General features: G+C 45.6%; 1 protein-coding gene across 6 annotated transcripts in view; it reads right to left on the reverse strand.

Moving 5' to 3' along the window:
- Positions 1-15,763, reverse strand: part of LOC1273390 (voltage-dependent calcium channel type A subunit alpha-1) — an 85,422-nt gene extending 69,659 nt beyond the window's left edge. For all 6 annotated transcript variants that reach the window (XM_061640777.1, XM_061640776.1, XM_061640775.1 and 3 more), the window contains exon 1: positions 13,375-15,763. The gene's annotated coding sequence lies outside the window, so the exon portion shown is untranslated. The remainder of the gene's footprint in view (positions 1-13,374) is intronic.
- Positions 15,764-19,276: the final 3,513 nt, after the last annotated feature.

A 19,276-nucleotide genomic window follows, 5' to 3' on the forward strand; every position in this document is an offset into this window, starting at 1 on the left:
CCCCAGGTTTGGCTTGCCTGCAACAGTTTGCACAACCATAAACTCGTGCACAATTAAAGGAGCGCTTCTCTCCCCCGGAGTTAAGCCCATGTCCAATTTGATTGCCGTCATTAGGAATTAACAACTTCCAATGATTAACACTCATTATGCTTGCACCACTTGACGCCACTCATCACACTGGGCGGGAAGGCAAGCGGGCTGGGCAAATCCCCCACCATGCAAACCATAACATTCAGCTAAAAACAGTGAACCGTTTGCCTTAAATTGGGTTCACTTCATCATTATCACGACCGACCAACCGGCCGGCCGGCCGGGTCGACCTTCGCTGCGCTGCGAGCTTGTGAGGATTAAAAAGCGGATAAACTTTTCTCATTTCATAAACACGACGACACCGATGTGTCCGGCCGTACCAACCTCCTTCCCCGGTTTGGACCTTCCTGTCCCACTGGGTGCGTGGGTGTGTGTGTGTGTTTTATTACTCGCCACCCGTGGTGGACCCTCCACCGACCGGGTATAAACGATGCCGCCGCCTCTCCGCCTTGGGATTTGCTTAATTACAATTTTATTACATTTTCCGTTTCCATTTATTTGCTCTCCACTCGACTGACCTCGTGCAGTAGCACACACCGAAGCTGACAAACACCAACAGCACCGATTGCACCAATGCAACCAGCAGGCTAACGAACCTGCACAGTGTGCAACACTGGTGCAAGCCGTTTAATTAGTTGCGTTTTGCTAAAACAAGCAGAAAGAATATAATTATGGTTTTATTAATCATTTAAAGCCACTTTAATTAAGGTGTTTGGCGATTTACGTCGAAACTGATGCTTGCTTGCTTCCAGGCACCGAATGTGTAAGCTGAGAACGTTGTGTTCCTTAACATTCCAACTCTCCACCCACTTTTCCTCGAGAAGTTTACGTTCCATTGGGTTTCCCTCAGTACCGAAGCCGATACGCAGCCAAGCGTCACACTTCTGTCACTTGACGTGTAAAACCACTTGCGTCAAACGACGTAAAGCACCATCGCTATGGTTACAGTATGCGTGTGTGTGTGTGTGTACGATCGCAAAGCTCTCGATTTGTAGTGAACGGTGTCACCTAATCCTTCGCCTGCCACCGTAAACGCGCGTCATGTTCGCACCCGGCAACACTTCGGGAAATAAGCAGCGTAATCCTCTTGTCGGCAAGCGAAAACAATTCAACACTCTCCCACTCTCCCCGGCTGTGCGTTCGAGCACTCTTGGACATGCTCAATTTGAAGTGTGTTTGAAGTTTAGAAGACACACAACCCCACCCGTCACGGTTGTACGGCATTGTGTTCGATTTAATGTTAAGGCCAACAGAAGCACCCCGCTGTGAAACATAATTCTAGGGCTAATAAATACTAATCACAGTGCACCCGCTTCACGGCACCCCCCTGCACGCACTGACGCTGACGCATTCCACTTTTTCGTAAGTGAAATGAATGTGCCTCTAATTGGTGGAATTATGCAGCACCGAGGGCAGCCACTACCATCACCCACCAACAAGCTTTCAGGCAAGCACGCTATGCCACTATGCCTCATATCTTCATTAACCAATCCGGTACGGATGGAATTGAAATTCCGCGCACGATAATATCCCTCTCCCCTAGGCAAGGAAAGGAGGAAAGGAGTGGGAGGAGAAATCAAATGGAGAGAGAGAGAAAAAAAAAATCCGTAACCGAAACGAAGCCACCGAACGCAAGTGAATGAAAATTAGAGCAACGGACTTTGGGCACCATGAAAGGGGATGATAGGATGGGGTTTGCATTCCCTTAAAACTCCCCTCCCGTACGCCCGCAGGGTACCATGGGAGCTAATTAATAATGGAGCAAAGCCATGAACCTTTGCCCGCATCCTGTAAAGTTTACACTCACAAAACTACCGTCGTCAGCATCGTACGCTTCAAGCGTCAAGATGATTTTTTTCTTCTTTCTTCTTTTGCTCATCCCATCTTTCCAATGTCGACTTTATGATGTGCTGGATGAGCTTGCTTGGTGGCAGTTTCTTGTACCTTCATGAGGTACAGTGTTCGGAAAAGATTGGAAAGACAAACACGCAGCATTTCTGAGCGGAGTTTTCCAATTACATTGGCTAGGCGGTCAAACGAAGTACGACATGATCAGATGCCATGGTTCAATTTTTGGCGTGCATAAACTTTAATAGAGTTGTTTGATTTATTTCCCCATCACTCCTAGACTTCTTGGTGAACTCGTTTGACTTTGTAGTGTAGTGAACTTATCAGAATTTATCACTGCATAGATTCATTTTCTTGTCGCCAGCAACCAACTTTAAGTGTCTAAACAAGCTAATGAAGTCATACCAGTTGCCTAGATGCAGGCGGTGCATAGAACATAAGAAGGAAATTGTTGTATTAGCATTACCGTGGATTTTATTCTGTTAATTGAAAGTGTGCGAAAAATCCCCCAAATATAAACTATGACATACAATAAATAGTATCAAATGCAATCGTCATCAACAGGCTTGGGAAAGTTCTAATTCTTAATTTGTATTGTTTTTGTTTCGAATCGACTGATTGTGTAATCGACTAATTTTCTAATACTAAATATGATTTAAATGTGTCTCATTGTTGTAATTGATACCCTGAGGGAAAGAGAATCATTTGCAGTATTAATTCACACCAGCTGATTACCATTGTAAACTGAAAGCGCCTAAATGTTTGCAACTTGCATTGCAATTTGTCCCTTCCATTTCTTTATTTAAATTCGCTTCCGTCTATGTGTAATTTCAATGAGTGCAATTTTGTTCAATTCATTATTCAAAGCTTTAATTTAAGGATTGATTTCCGCTGCACCACTTAATATTTTATTATTTCGGGTCACATTCGAAATCCTTTTTCCAAAAGCTCTAAAGTCATTACTCAGTGTGTGTCACACTGAGAAGCTAATAAAAGCTACTTGATCATGCTCGGCAACATTGTAGCCCATCAATCACATTGCCCGCAAACCACTATTCAAAACCCCCCCACGAGTAGTACGTAAGTACTACTGCACTCCCGTGTGCATTATCAATTCACGAGCCAACCCCGTGTCAACCAGCGCGAAACATTAATTTACCAAATATATTTCCCATATCATCATCCCGGTGCCCGGCAAGTACGTTCTCGCGATTCAGTACTCCTTAACATATTCAAACCGCTCAACACCAATCGATTCTGGCGGCAGCAGCAGCAGTAGCTCACATCAGCTAACATATTCGGCAAACGTCAGCAGAACAGCAAATTTCGTGTCAGCATTCTGACTAGACACGGTGCAAAACATGACACCAGCAATAGCCGGTGGCATTCTCATCATCATCATCCGCAGCAGCAGCAGCAGCAGCACCATCAGTGCATTGGCACCTCCTTCTAACACCCAAAATGGAAACACCCCTCGGAGCGGTGAACATGGTTGCTTCGTGTAGAGAGTAGTGCCACTACCAACCATTCGCTATTCGCTTTCCGCGAGCCCCTCCGTGTTCCCGTTCCGATGATGCACGCGCGTTCGACTTTGTACGGTTAAGTACCCGCGCGCTCGCTCGGCAAACTACCGGCGAGAGAATGGAGGATTTTCGTTTTTTTTTTTCGGTGCTACTGCTGCTAACATTAGTTATACGAACTGGACCACCGAACAGATCGTGGACATCGCATGATGCTGACGAGCACGGACGCCGACCGTCACGACTGGGCTGCTGGGCTTTGTGCCCAGCCAAGCGCGCCACGGTTTACAGTTGAAGTTGTCACTACGGTGACAGGGATTTCGCGTGCCCGTAGCCTGTCAGATGCTAGTGCCAGCTTTGTGACCGAAAACATCCGCATCGTTACCGTCCTCGCTGCGCTTCCCTCGCTGCCTATCTAAAGGTGTACGTACCGCACTAAATACACCCTCCAAAGGCAGGCACATGCAAATGGACTTTCATTCGATTTGCCGCCAGCAGTCGTCCTGCACCCAACGGTTCACAGCGGGAGACAAACATCCTCCCCCGAGCAAATGCTCCTTGTCCTACAAAATATGTGTAAAGTTGCTTCCTTTCATGTTTACGCCTGTATTCATCCGGAAATGCTTGCACTAAAGACTCTGACCTTCGCCACCGTTAAGCGCACCATTATCCGCTCCACAAAATCGAGATTCGGGGCGGATTACGAAGCTGCCGAGATAGGGAGAGCGATTTTCGTGGCCATCGGTTTGAATGGTACCATTTAAGGAGATTATTTGTGTTCCATTGTTAACGGACAGTCAGTGCTTTATCGGGATGCCCTGGTGGTTGTGCGACTGTTCGCAACGCCGTTGCATTAATTTTTCATTCCATCCAGCTGGACCATGCTGACTTGTTAAGCTGCTGATACAAAAAAAAAAATACTCTCTATACCGACCATTTCCCCCCAACTCATGGCACAAATGGTAGGAGTTTCCAACTGTACCGACAGGCGCCCCCACGTGAAAGCAATATGCAAACACAATATTGCTGGAATAAATTAAACCTCATTATCAGTCACGAAGCTCACCCCTCCAACCCCGAACGCCGATTGGTCAGACATTGGCTCGAAAGTCAGGTCTGTGCGAAAGTTTTCCGCAATCGATTACTGACGAACGTAATCGGCTACAATGAATGTTTCAATGAATTTCGATCCAGTCTTTCCAACGCGCATTTGAAAACGTTTCGGTGGAAGAGTTATTAGAATTTTACCAAATCTCATTATGCATTTGCCGTTTGGGGAGGGCATTGGGCGGGCAAAAGTTTCAAGCCGTACCGTAACGGGTGCTTCGTTTTATGGTAATAGCATTAAACTTTGCACAATGCTACAGAGTAATTCTTTTGTAGGTTTTTTTCCCCCGAGCCAACACGCCACTCTCTGTCGATTGTGAATGAAATGGTGGTTTGCATGTTTCCGCACCAAGCGGTTGAAAAGTTGTTTTGTACAGCCGTATAAATTATGCGGCGAAACTGAAAGCCACCACGAAATTCTGCGTGCTGAGCAAAAGGCTTCCGCGCACACAGGACAGGTGTTTGCGTTGCCTACGTACGCACTGTTGTTAACCACTTGCGACAACACAATGCATCCTTTCGTGACTGTGTATTGTAATTGTATGTATTGGCCCTTCTTGTAGTCATCCCACCAGTAACGAAGCACTTCAACTCCGACAGCCGACATCGATGACTACTTCCACTTCACTTGTAGCGTTGTAGCGATAACATAAAACACTCACACTCACATACACTCTCTGACACACACACAATGTCAGCTGTATCGAGTTGTGCCGTGGGTTTCCGCACACCGCCGTGTAACCATCGGTCGCACATTCCCGGACACCCGGAACAGCCGAGGAAAATTTACGACGGTAATTTATGTCTCCGGTGCTTCCTTTTTTCCCCTCCTTGTGTTACATTTCACAGGCTGCTCTGTCACCTGCCGCCGACGAACGGACGGATGCTACCCCCGGGAGGTTCACCTTTTACGCTTCCGTGCGAGCGGAAACTAATTGCGACCACTTCGGCATTGCCTAATGTAACGCATCTTCGATCGTTCGGGCCGCCGTCGGGTGGCAAGGTTTCCAAAACAGGTCGGATGTTAAAGGGCAAAAAGGGAGGTTAGCTTGCGAGCGACTGAACTTGTTGCTGAAAGTACGATCAGCAACACCCTGAGCTTGCGGGCGACGCTGCTACGTTGGGTGCCGGTCGGTGCTGCTCGGCGTTTGGAACGAGGCTAATGAAAAATGCTGTCAATTAATGGTCACTTATCATGGTGCACATATAATCATTCGAGCGAAATCTTAAGCCATCTATTTGCTGCCGATGTGAAGGGGGCGTCCGCTGTTGTTAGCTTTAAAAACGCGATTAACTCTGCTTTCGCTGTTCGAAGATTTCATATGCTAAAACGCCTAAAGGTATGCACAGTTATGGTATTTTCATATATCTGCGATCTGTTTATGTAAAGATCTCACGTATTGTATGCCTTTTAGTACCATTTGTACAAATTTATTGAATTGGTGAGGATTATGGGAAATTTAAAAAATAATAATAGCTGACTGTAATAAGACAGATTTAAACTAAACGCAGGACTAGTTATGCTCCCGTGGGTAATTATAAGCAGCTACTAGGCTGCAGGTCAAATTAGAGTTGATGCACATTGATAAAAAAAATAATAAATATGGGAAGAAAATAGTATTCATATACAAATTAATTCAAAACGGTTAAAGATAATATTTTACTTGCTATTTTGATTACAATTTCAAGTAATTTTACAAAAAAAAAATAACTATAACATGTTGAGTGCAATTCAAATTTGTTAACGCGATAAGTCAAGAGCAAAATTAGTAAACATTTTGCTATCCTTTCTTTAGACCAATAATTGTGCCAGCATTGCTAATACTTCTCTACGCTCCGGACTCGTCCGCTCTATTTTCCTGCATAACATAACCTTTACTGCAACATTTCTCCAAACATCCCCAATACGTGCTAATCAATGTTTGTGCACATTACTTCACCGCTGGGAGCAACATTGATTACCGGTCGCTCTCTTATCCAAGCTGGTTGTCGATAGCTCGGAGACTCGATACATCCAAATCCCACAGCAAAGCAGCAATTTAGTTTTCGAAAAAAAAACACACACACACACTCACACCAATCACTTCCAGCACGTCGTGAACGAAACGAACAGAATCGGAAACGGAAGCTCCGCCAGCGAGGTACCTACCGCTCATAGCAGCACATTTATTGCGCTGAAATCCAAATTTTCTTCATCATTCAAGCCACATTCCTTTGTACAAACAGAGATCGCATTCCTTGGGACGTGCCAGTACCGGAACACGGTCGGTAGAAGCGGGCGGTCGGAATCGGTACGCCCGACAATACGATCTAGTTAGCTATGCGATGGCGGCGCCCTTTTGTGTTCATTTGCCCGCGTGCGTGCGCTATAATAAGCTTGCAATTTTCCCCACATTAGGAGACTGCTCAGTTCTGTGAGTTTGAGTGTGTGTGTATGTGTGTGTGTGTGTGTGTGTATGTGTGTGTGTGCTTACATATATTGTCCATTATTCACAAAAATGTAAACCACTTACGGTGCCTTCTAGGAAAAATTGCCAAACATTTGCTGCAGCCTGCTGGCGGTATTTATTGTACCGAACCGAATAAAAACATTTTCGTCAACCAAATCAACGGTACCACTGCATGAAAAGGAATTTCGAACCTCACTGTTGGGTGGAAATGAATTGCAAAGTGACTGAAAACAAAACATCACAACCACAACAAAAACGGCACATCCCGTCGTCCACTGCGACAACAACACCGTGACAAGCAAACAAATCCATCTGATTAAACGTCACCCGGGAACGATGCCGAAGGCGAACGGTACGGTGGGTACGAGAACGAGAAATTTAATCCCCCACATTGAATTTAGTGCTTTGATGGTGAAATCGATGCACTGAGTGTTTTTTTCAATGAACTGAATAGAGCAAACTCTCGGCGGTTGCTTCGTCCATGTTTTGACTCGATTGAATTGCCCTGAAAGGGACGGTAAAAAACACACACTGCAAACCAAAAATTAAGTAATTAAATACAGAACAACATCCTGGCAGCATGTCAGCATGCGCTCTTGATTTGCTGATGTCTTTTCATTCTCTTTTTTTGTTGGAAAGAAAGGGAAGGAGAGATTTTTTTTATTACAATCTTGTCAATCATGTTTTGCTGTGGTTGGAACCCAATTTATCCGGTTGTTTGTCTAAAAAGTTAATTTTGATGTGATATTGCATACCTTTCAGGGGTTTTTTTTCGATCAGATTTAATAAATTGTTTATTTGGCAATGTGTGTTGATGTACAAGCTTTTTGTTTTTTGTTTTTGGTTGTGAATATTTATCAAAACAATAGTTAAATTATATTTAGTATAACCTATTCTACTGCGCCAAAGTTTTTCTTTCCCTTGTGAGTTTCAGCTTCGCAGCAGCTGAAAGTTTTCGCTTTACAGTGCCTTCCATCACATTCCGGTTCCGGCACTCTGTAGCGAAACCTGTCATTTCAGTTTTGCCCCAGCTCGTGCCTCATACCATTGGGAATGCTTTGACAACAACCAGACTCCATCACTTTAAAACCGTTTGCACGGAATCGATTGCCAGCGCGATTGGTCCCTATAATACCACAGGGATTGCGAATGCTTCATTGGACAGGATTATGGTTTTATAAATGGCACTTTTTCCCATTAGCAGCGAAGCAATAAGCAGCATTCAGCTTAATCATTTACCATGCTAAACAATAGACGATTAGGCTAACAGGTGAAGGATGATTGATTTGTACTTTAATCAGGAGGGTAGTTTTAATGGCAAATATTAGTGGGCAAATACGAACAAATGAAAAGGGCGATTCAAAATGCCGGCGGTTATCGGCACATTTAGGTGGTCAATTGAGCGATTGCAGCCAGTATTAATCAACCGGAGGGTAAGCTTTTGTTTGTGGATGATTGTTTTCCCATTGGAGCTAATATTTAAATTCTTTGCTCTTATTTTCTCTTGCTCATATTCCAATGTACCATTTTTCCAACACAGCTTAAACATCGTTTTTTGTGCCTCTTCCTACCAGTGACTGTTTTTGCATACCCCTTTGAATATTGATACAGAACTCAACGTCCGGTACTGCACAAGCTTAGCACAAATCTCACAATTTCAACCGAAACCATGTTTCAGTAATTGAAGTCTAGCCAGAAAAGCAACTCCATGTTAATTGCGGCTCACTGGAAATTGGAAATGAAAAGTTCAAAGGAAATGTTTGTTTTTTGTGCGCAATTTTTTGTCCGTTTTCATAACTCACACACAAAGACACACGTTCGTATTGGAGAAACCGGGTGCGTGTTGCAATGGTGCGCAATGTGCACTTTCCACACTGCGCGTTTCGGTATCGATAGGAACGGCACCAATCTGTGGCGATGGAAACGCATTCAGTACGAGGGATAAGTTATTAGCCTCACTACCATCGTCATCGATAGATATTGCGTCAATCTGCCGCAATCTAGGGAGCAGTATTAGCCGAGGGATACATCCGATTCCGATTCCGACCGTTAGTAACCCGTGTGCGTGAATCGTTACGAAACGATCGAACCAGCAGTAAATGTAATTGTCAGCGCACTGAGGTGAAGCAAACCCGGTGGGCTGGTCATTGCTTTTAATGAATCAGGTTCGAGCCGCGTACGTTCGACACCGTTCCAGGGTGCACAGCTCGTTATCGCTATCGATCGATTCTCTTGCACGCGTGTTATGATAATGAAATATTACTTGCTGATGGGTGCGCGACACGTACTTAATGGATGGGTCCGCCTGAATGCATGGTGAAATGTGGCAACATGATACGGCATTGCTTGATAGTTTTTCTTATATAACATCGATGTTGACAGATTGCGGATGGAAATGTTTTGAGCTATCACGACTTTTTTTGGATGTTTGTATAGGGCAAGTTACAGAAGCACTCAAAATATCGCATATTATGATTCGTTTTTATTTGCATTTGCAATTGACGTAACTCCAATCGTTAGAGTCTCATCAGTCTCGCCAATCACACTTAATGAAACGCCTAAAAGTATGCACTAGTTGTAGCACTCTATTCATATTCATCAACAACATACGTCATGCGCATCTTTACTTTTATCTAGAAAGGCCGTTAACGATGCAATTTTAATTCTCGTATGAGATAGACAACGCTTCATAGAATATCGCAAAAAGTAATTCCCAGAAATTCAAAGCACTATAAAAATAAATAAAGATTACTTCTTTTCGCATTAAAAGTTCAGGCGATTTTCCACGCAGTGAAAACTCTACATTGTTTGTTTGCTCTGGTAGTATTATCTAGGCGGATACAAATTCGCATACATCCACCGCCATGTCGAGAGACCATGAAACAAAGCCCAAATCAAAATATAAACTCACAACTTTTCATAGAAAATCATCGTTGTTAGGTGAAAAACTAAAAACCTACAAAGTGCAGCAATGCATTTACAGAAAAAAAGGCATGAAAAAAATATTCGGACTCCATGTACGGGCAAATCCTACGTTTTGTTCTCTCCCTGAATATGTTCGGTACACTACGGTATGAAACAAAAACCAATCATTGCTAACCCGCATCGGAATGGACGCTTTTATAGCCCCGCAGACAAGATAAATGATCACAAATCTGAACCAATTTTTACATTACATTGCCGTGTAACCCGACTGGCACACCGGCAGCTGCTTTGTTCTCTTTCACTCTCTACCGCTGTTCTGATGAAATTGCATATCGAGACACGGGCGAGTGCAACCCAAAAAAAAAAAACAGTGCACCGTATACTATCCAATCAGAAACCTGATATTTGCTGTGCGATGGTACACTCTTTGCACTGCACTTTTCATCAAAGCTAACAGACGCGGTTGGGGCTTCGGTGCCACCCTACTCGCACCCGACGACAACACTTTTTTGTTCTGGTATAATTCTTCTGTAACATAAAACTAAACCATCGTCGTGCTTTCCCTGCTGTTTCGATTGCTGTTACGCGTCCGAAAGCGCTGTTTGATTTTGAGAAGAAATTTAATTACGTTCACGCAGGCCATGCGCCAAAGCTCTGCGAGCGACCATTTTTTATCGCTCATTTTTTTTACCTTACCCATAATCTCGTTCAATACCACAGACACATCACTGCGCACACCGTGCTTGGCTCGTGCTACTGCTCGTCATACAAAGTACAGCCGGAATGATGGGTAGAAATAATCATCCCGGCGTGCCAGCGTCCCGTCCATCGGTCGCAGCGTCGACCCAGCGACGGCTGAAGTTCTTTTCCGTTTCCGGTGCTTGAGGCAATTGCCTGAGACTGACTGCCATCGTTTTGGATGCTCCCGCATCCCTGCGCATGCTGCACGAGCATGGCATTCACGCTGAATGCATTCGATGAATACTTAAGGAAGGGTTAGAAACAAAGCACAAAACACACATGTGTATCCAACACACGACCGCACTGTGCAAACTGAAGAGCCATTCGCTGTGGCCATTAGATTCTGTTTGCACACGGTCGGCTTCTTCGACCGTACAGCTGGCTGAGCTTCATCCTTCCCTACCTGCCGAGGAAAACCAGCAGCAGCAGCAGCAGCAGCAGCAGCCTTAAAATTCCTACCATCTACCGGGATGGGGATTAACCGGCACAATCTTGCCAGCCTTTCTTACTGCTGCCTGCTCGGGAAAACTTTTCGATCAACTTTAATAATCACACTGCGAACCCTTCAAGCAGGCGAGCGACGCCCTACCCCCACACTCCCGCGATGAGAAACTGCTTCGCACCGCTCGAAAAGTGTGCTAAATAATAAAGCGACTTTACAATCAATAATAGCATTGTGACTGAGCCGGCGTTTCATACACCGAACGCCATATGTCAAAGCGAGGGCGCTTTCCATCCGGGCGGTGTCGCGTGAATTGAGATGAATAGCTATAGGCAGGGAGTAGGGGCGTGCGAGGGAGCGAAGATCGACGGAGAAGTAGAAAGAACTACTACTCGCTTTACGATCCCAGCGGTGAAAAGAACTTGCGCTTTACCCGCCCGTCATTCGTTTGATATTTCTTCGTGTCTACGGTTGAGGAGGTCAACACAGTATGGCTGCACGGAGCGAAGGATTTAGCCCGGGTGGATGGTCACAAAGCGCAAACAGGAATCCGTCTAACGCAGTCATAGCCGACTAGTTTCCGGTTCAGTGAAAATTTAATATCCTTTCACCCCGTTTTTGCCTTCGGATGGGGTAAAGCTTGGGCATGGAGGGGATGCATTTTTTTTTTGTTAACTTCCCGTTTTGCTCATGATAGGATCGTTCTTTGAAAAGTGATTAAAGGTATATGAGAGTCCATCGGGGACAAACGGCGTGGTGAATACGGGACGTGATGCAATTAACGCAAGTTGATGCTTATGGCGAGAATTTCCCACTGTAAACAGGCTGGAAAGTGGACACGACGTTAGGAAATGTAAATAAAACAAATTGCTTTCCCTTAATGTGGCTTTTTGCCTTAAAGTATGCAATATGAACAAATACGCCGAAATGTATGCTATTGGCCTGACACAAGCTCTTATTTAATCCTATTTTATTCGTATTCTCGAAAACAAGAACATATAGCTTAAAGATTGTTTCAGGCCTATAAAACGTATTTAAAAATAGAGTTTCCTGTAAATCTGTTCATTTCTTTTCAAGAATCCTACAAATTCAACCATTCCTTTACAATTCCAAAAGTTATACTGAACCTTTCCTCCTAAAATTTCCTTTTCTCAAGCAACAAAAGCAACGAAAAACATTTAACTGGAATGACACAACTTCATTCCAAATACATCCTTACCGCGTAAGAACACTCGGAATGCTCAAAACAAAAATCTCCTCGAAATGTGTCAAAACCGTAACAGCGCAATCGCCCGGCAACCGTCGTGCTATTCGTGATTCCGTCCCGAAATCTGCCCCTAGAATTGTTAATCGTAATTGTATTACCTTCTGCATTCATTGAGCCATAAAGCAGCAAAACAATTCCTGCTAATCACAGCGCCATCCTTCGGTTAAGCAGTTTGCTTCACCAAATCGCGAAAAATCAGTCAAATCAACTCAACCGAACCCTTTTTTTTTTGTTCTCACCCGAACGACTTCTCGGAGTCGGAAAACCATTCGCGTCTGTCCGTATCCGTCCGTCCTGTCCTATTTGTCTTTTTTATGCTTCACCGCCACACAGTCAAAAATGGCAGCAACTGTGGTGCTATTTTCCTCCATTTCCCTAAATTTTGTACCGTTTCCATAACGACGCTAAAGATCTGCTGATAGCTCGATAGCTCGAAATCGAGCGTCTTTTTATTGTGTTTTACTTCCTCGCTGTGCTACATTGTCCATGTTTTATCGCGAACGCACGATGGTGCTTTTCTTCTCCCTTTCCACCATCAATTCACCTTTTTGATTGGCTGCTGGATAGGAAGGATCATATTTCCGGTTAGACGGGAAAACATAAAAGCCTCACCGTACAGCACTCAGAACAAAACCGGCGTAAGCTGCAAAACTCACCACACTCGCCGTCGCAGCGAGCAACGAGCAGAAACATTTCATTAGTTTAAAAGCTAATTTTGAAGGCACGCGACTGAAAAACTGCGTGTAAGACGCATCCCACCCGACCCACTGAAGAGGGGGGATTGACATTGTTACTTCGAAATTATTTGGCGGGCGTGTTTTGAGCACCGATCCCCTCACTGACTGATTGTCCATCAATCAAACCGGATTCGGCGGTACCATTTGCTCATATTTCACCCCCACAACTCCGTCCCGAAATGCTTAACAGATGTATAAATAATTTGGGAATCTCTTCAGTGGTAAATGTGACCCCACTGCTACCTACCCGCTAGCAACAATCCATGTCCGGGTCGGTGCGTCGCTACACCGGCAGCCTGGTAATCCATCTGCGCCGGGGCCAACTTCCTTCCAGCCACGAGCGGGCCCGCCGTTTGCGAAGATACGTTTGCTCACGTGTCCACGTGTGAGTGTGTGCTAAAAATGAACGTGGCTTTACGTGGTGCAAAAAGGTTAAATTTGCGAATCCTTTCACTCTTCGCTTTTATTTTTCTTCCTGGGACACGGTTCGCTTCTTCACACCTTTCACGCAGGATTTACTAGCGAGGGGGGAAACAGGGTAGCGTTCGTGATTGCTCCTTTGCACCTGGACTCTTTCTGAAGTGTTTGGCGTGTGGTGCTTACAATCCTATCCACTCACTGACGGCGTTCGAATATTCGACCAGATTCTAGGCTCTTTCGATTTTACACTTTTTTTTCATTTTTTTTCTTTCGTCTATCGATCACTTCCACGTTTTCCACGTTCCATCTCGAACGCCTTTCCACATGGACCCAGGCGGGCCTTTCCAATTATGGCCACGCAAGGCCCGCAAGAGGGCGGGATTGGGGTTGTGCCAAAACTTGGTCCCCCTTTCTAGATCGAAGAATTTCCCGCACGGGACCGGCACGCACGACCCGGGATAAATCACGGCACTGATAATATTTTCCACCCGACCCGGTTTGCATCCATAATGTTCGAATAATCCGCCTTCGATCCGATCGTGCACGCTTCACTGGCAATCACCGGATGAAGAAAAAACTCTTTCTCACACACACACACAAACTCGGACCAGTGAAAGCCAAAACCCCGTGGAATAGAGTTTTGCCGAAAAATTCTTCCACCTCCAATGTCCAAAAAATGCAAATTATCAAACGGTTCCCGTAAGTCCCGTGAGCTCACTTTCCTTTCTCTCTCTCTTTTTTCCCTTGAACACGGTACACGATCTAGGTTTTGCAATTTGTCAATCGAAAAGGGATCCTTTCTTTTAGAGTTTTTTTTTCACTTCTTTCTCGACACGAGTTTGTGGTTCAACCGTCATCAAACGGACGGCGGCAGCAGCCGCAGCAGCAGTAGTAGCAACATTCAATTTCTGTTGGCGTTGTTGGAGGGAAAAGCTCATAAGAAAACCCGTTCCTTGATTGGCGTTACGTTTTTGGGCGCACACACACTCGCACACTTTATTTATAGTTCGTGTCACGTACGACGAGTTGATTTATGGGGCGTAGGGGCAGGAAGGCTTTCCTCCCGCTCTATTTACTCGTAGCAAAGGTAGCGCAGCACACGCGTTCAATTACTCGATAATCTAGACATTCAACAGGAGGATAGAAGACGATCCCTTAATGCCACTTGTTCTCCCTCCTTAAAGACGGGCGTTAGTTTGTGTATATTTGTTACAAAAAAGGGAACCAGTAGCGCATAAGCTTTTCATACGCGGATGTAGCAATGCTCTCCTTCACACAAACACACACACATTTACACATGAATGTAGAAATAAAAGAGGATTTATCACAGACATTCAGAGTTCCACCGAGTGCGAAATTCGAGGCTCGCACACAAGGTTGAAGAAGTAGGATTCGAACCCTCACTGAAACACTTTTCATAAACACGCAAAAGCTTCCTTTATCACATTGAGATACAATCACACATTTACATCAAGCACACACACACACACACACAATTTACTAATAGAACACAAGTATGCTTATTTTAGACGACGAACCGCACAGATGCAGCGATGCCACAGCGAACATTGCATCGGAAAACTTCTTGCCTAACACACAGCACCATTAGCACAAGCACACACACACACATACACCAATCACTACTGGCACGTTATCAAACTTCAATCTTGGCCCACTTTGAATGCACTTGCACATCATCTTCGACAGCGAGCAACTGAATGCACACTGCCCCTGCGATGCCGAAGCTCTCGGAGTAAGCGTTTCGACTGAAAAAGTGGACCCCTGCAGCTCGATAGAAAAATATTTCCCGCTTTTCCCGAACAACCAGCGTACGAAAATGTCGTTTGCCACACTGCTCCACCACGAGTACGGCCTTCAGGCATTCGGCCCAGCACCCACAGGTCGCCGGGGAAACCGTTGGTCCGGGAGCGTTTACGTTTCGCTAACAAACTATTTTTGGACCCCTACCGACCTGACCCTGTGTCGCGGGAAACGTCGCCGATCGATGGCTTGCAGCGCGCGCCGTACTAACAGCCACGACCACCGGTTGCAACACGCGGAACTAGGATGCAACAGCCCCCTTCCGGAAGGACGCCGTAACGGTTGCAGATCTGTAACGGTGCTGCTGCTGCTTTTGCCCACCTGCAACCTTTGGTCTGTACACGGCGCACGCAACACACGACTAACACGCGCGCTTCCGGCACGACGGTAAACGCACGACTGGCACGACTGAATGCAGCGTGCTTCGGTGAGCCTTCGGTCCATCTGCGAGCTGCCCGAAGCGGGCGAGACCGAGCCCGCACCCGATGGCCTGATAAGACGCCGAACTGGGTCCGGAGCTTCGGCTGTGGGGATTCAACAACAACGAAGGGGAAAAAAAACCCCAGCCTGTTGCATCCAGGCGAAAGCTTCCGCCGGTGGGGGAAAGCTTTTTGGCGTAACCATGAAAACGATACGCTACAAAATGGATGGATTTAAAAAAAGAGGGCGAATGAGAGAGGCAGAGCGATACAGCGTGCGAGCGCGAGGGAAGATGCACACCGTTGGTCGATTCGCACGCAATCGATGAATCCGGATTTATAGGGCACGCGTATCCTTAAAGCCCCAAATCAAACAGGAACGCGAGCGAGAGAGAGGCAGCACAGGTTCGTCCCGTTTCGGCATCAGGCATACTGGCGCGCCGGGATGGCATTGCGTGTGAGATTTAATATTGCGAACGAGCCCCCTCGGGCAGTGCGAGCAAGCAATGGCCGGTTGATGAGGTTCCCGGCCCCCGGCGGGTGGATGGGTGCACCCCGGTGTATTAGATTCGTTTGTTGAATCAGCCGACCCAACACCGACTGTCCCGGTTTGCCCGCTGCGTACAGCAATTGCGAGCGGGCCGTGCCGATGTCGATAAGGTATGGCTAAAAATAGACACCATGTCGGCTGCAGCCTTTGCTGAACGGGAGTGGCGTCTGCCAAACGTTCGGGGGACGCTTCACACCGTACATGTTTTGGAAAATTAAATCGACTTGATTTTGTACGAGATTTCCAACGCACGCACGCCCCTCCGTTCTTGTTGCAAAGAATCGATAATGTGTGTCCTGGACCTGTGAAGACCTGTGTACCGCTTCAAGGAGGCCTCCCTAAATGCTCTCGCACCTTGAACAGCATCATAAGCTACTTGCCTGGAGCACACTTCATTTCGATTGTTGTAACCGTGCGTGCGATATGTGCAAAATGGGGAAGTGTATCTTCCGCTGTGCATTTGCGCGTTCATGTGATTTGTTGCCAAATTGGCTTCAAATGTCAGAATGCTGCTTCATTACCGGCCCTGTCGCTTCGAATCACACGCACATGCTATCAATTATGACGAGTCTGCTTTTCAGCTGCGGTTGGCTGCGCTGTTCCGTGTTGCGATGGCGTTCGTTTGACACGCCTGGCAATTGGGTTGCTTCCCACCGAATAAAAAAAAAAAACGCTACAACACACCTGAAACACACCTTTACCACATACGCCAGCAACGTCGACCACACGTACGGTCCGTGCCCGGGGGCCAGGGCAATTTGTCATCCGTTTTGCTACGTTTAACCCGCTGTTTGGTCGTATCAACCGTACGCCAGATGCTGGGGATGCGTAACACGTATAAGCACACACACACACACACGCACATACATTTGCTTTTCCCCATGGAGACAATGGTGTGGCACGTTTGTTTTCCACCAAGCACTAAGCCGGCTCAACAGGTTGCTGCGATACAATCGTGCGCGCCTGGGCCCCCGTTGGTCGCTTTTCTTCCTCCCTGGTAAGCTTTCCAACTGGTGGCGGTGGCACACGCTCGAGACAGTAGATCCGTGCTGCTTGGAGGGGGTAAAAATATATAGAAAATTCCCTCATCGGTTGCTTTTTTTTTGCTCGTTTTTTTTTTTCTTTTTTTTTCTCATTTTCCCTTGAGGAGACATTCGGAAGAAGATTACTCCGGTGCCCGAAATTGTACCAGCAGGACGGTCGTCTACACTAAGCGCATGGAGCTGTGTGTTTGTGTGTCTGTTCCCTGGAAGCATCACCAGATCTTATGCTTTCCTTTTCGGCGGAAGATAAGGCAAGATGAAGAGTAAATACTCTTAACAGCCTGCACCGTTTACCCGCACCACCCAGCTTGCTTAATCGCGGACCGAAGCGCGACGTGAGTTATGCCTCTACCGAAAGCAAACACCAACGCACGACGTAGTAAATTTACTTCCTCTGCTGTGCGTTTTTTTTTTCTCCCACCGTATGGCTAAACGTACTGCTGGGTTCAATGTTGCAGAATCTGGCTGAGGTAAATCATCCTAGACGGAGCTTGTAGGCAACCACAAATGCCTCGTAAACGGTTTCCCACCTTTTATTCGGCAATCGACGGGCAGACGAGCTTTTTGCATAAGCACACGGATAAGAGTGAACGTGAGATTTGCAACAGGTTGTATTTACCGTTGGAAATGGGTATGAAAAATTCCAAGAAATGAATCAGCCCGGACAACCTCGAAACATGACGCGTGCAAGATTCGTGCAAGGGTCAATTTGCAAGATGCCACTCAGGCATGTTTTGCATTGTTTGATGGCGTGCTTTGCAGATGTGATTTGAAATTGCCTTCAACGTAATGAGCTGCAGCTGGACGGGCTGTCATGACTTGTGGAAGGGTTGTATTTAATGTTACCTTAACATGAGTTAATCTGCCTACAGATGGATCTGTTCAAATGAAACCACGTCAAATAGGAATGCATGGTAATTTACTCGAAGAACTCGAAAATAACAAAGAGAAACTATTGCGCAATGTAGTATGGGTATGGGTGAACAATACCGTTGATGAGCTTTTGGAAAGGTTTTATTTCACTTAGCTGCACATGTTAAACTTTACGAACACTACTTTCCGCCTAAAGGTAGGCAAATTAATGCTTCAATGTACACTATATCCGCTTTTTCCAGTTTCCCAATGGTTCCTATTAAACACACATAGGGATAATTTTTTGTGACCATAAAGTTTGTTATAATTTCAAATTACATACTTTAAGGTACTATGTATGAGTTCATTGATTCAACATATGCGAGAAAACTACTGTTCAGCAAACTACTCCTTTTGGTACGATTGCATACCTTTAGGCGACGTAATAAATACAGTGGGCAAGGAAAAAATGCAATCAAACTGCTCAGAAATGCAATATATGTATGCTCTAAAACCAATTTACACTTTATGAAATGTGTTTGGATAGCACAGGTGTAAAGTTACCAGTCCTAGCCTACATCTGTCATCGGTGTTGCAATCATAGCCCGGTATAACCCCCTCTCCAATATCACACTCTACCACCGACACGCAAACATGCAGAGGTTTGCCTTTGCTACCAAACGACATTTATTTACCAAAGGATATGGGTCTTACAGGCAAAAGATAGAGTACAATCCTTTATTCCACCTCCTACACGCACCTCACACGGAAGCGATTTCCTGCAGGGGAGGTTACAACACATTTGCCGTCCCATATTTTTCTTCCACTTTTCAAGATGAATCGTGACGCATTTATTTGTCCCTCGGGTGAGGTTCTGTTTGTGTTTGTTGTTTTTTTTTTCTTCTGCAAACCATGCACACCACCCCCCTGAGGACGACCCGAGTACGGCAGCTGTACAATGCGTTTATTGCAAAAGTTTTCTCCAGTGTATGCCCAAAGGTCAGCACGGTGAAGTGAAACGTTACGTGGTTGCACTTTCTTGCC

The sequence above is a fragment of the Anopheles gambiae genome, chromosome 2, assembly GCF_943734735.2.
Source record: "Anopheles gambiae chromosome 2, idAnoGambNW_F1_1, whole genome shotgun sequence".
Taxonomy (NCBI): Eukaryota; Metazoa; Arthropoda; class Insecta; order Diptera; family Culicidae; genus Anopheles; species Anopheles gambiae.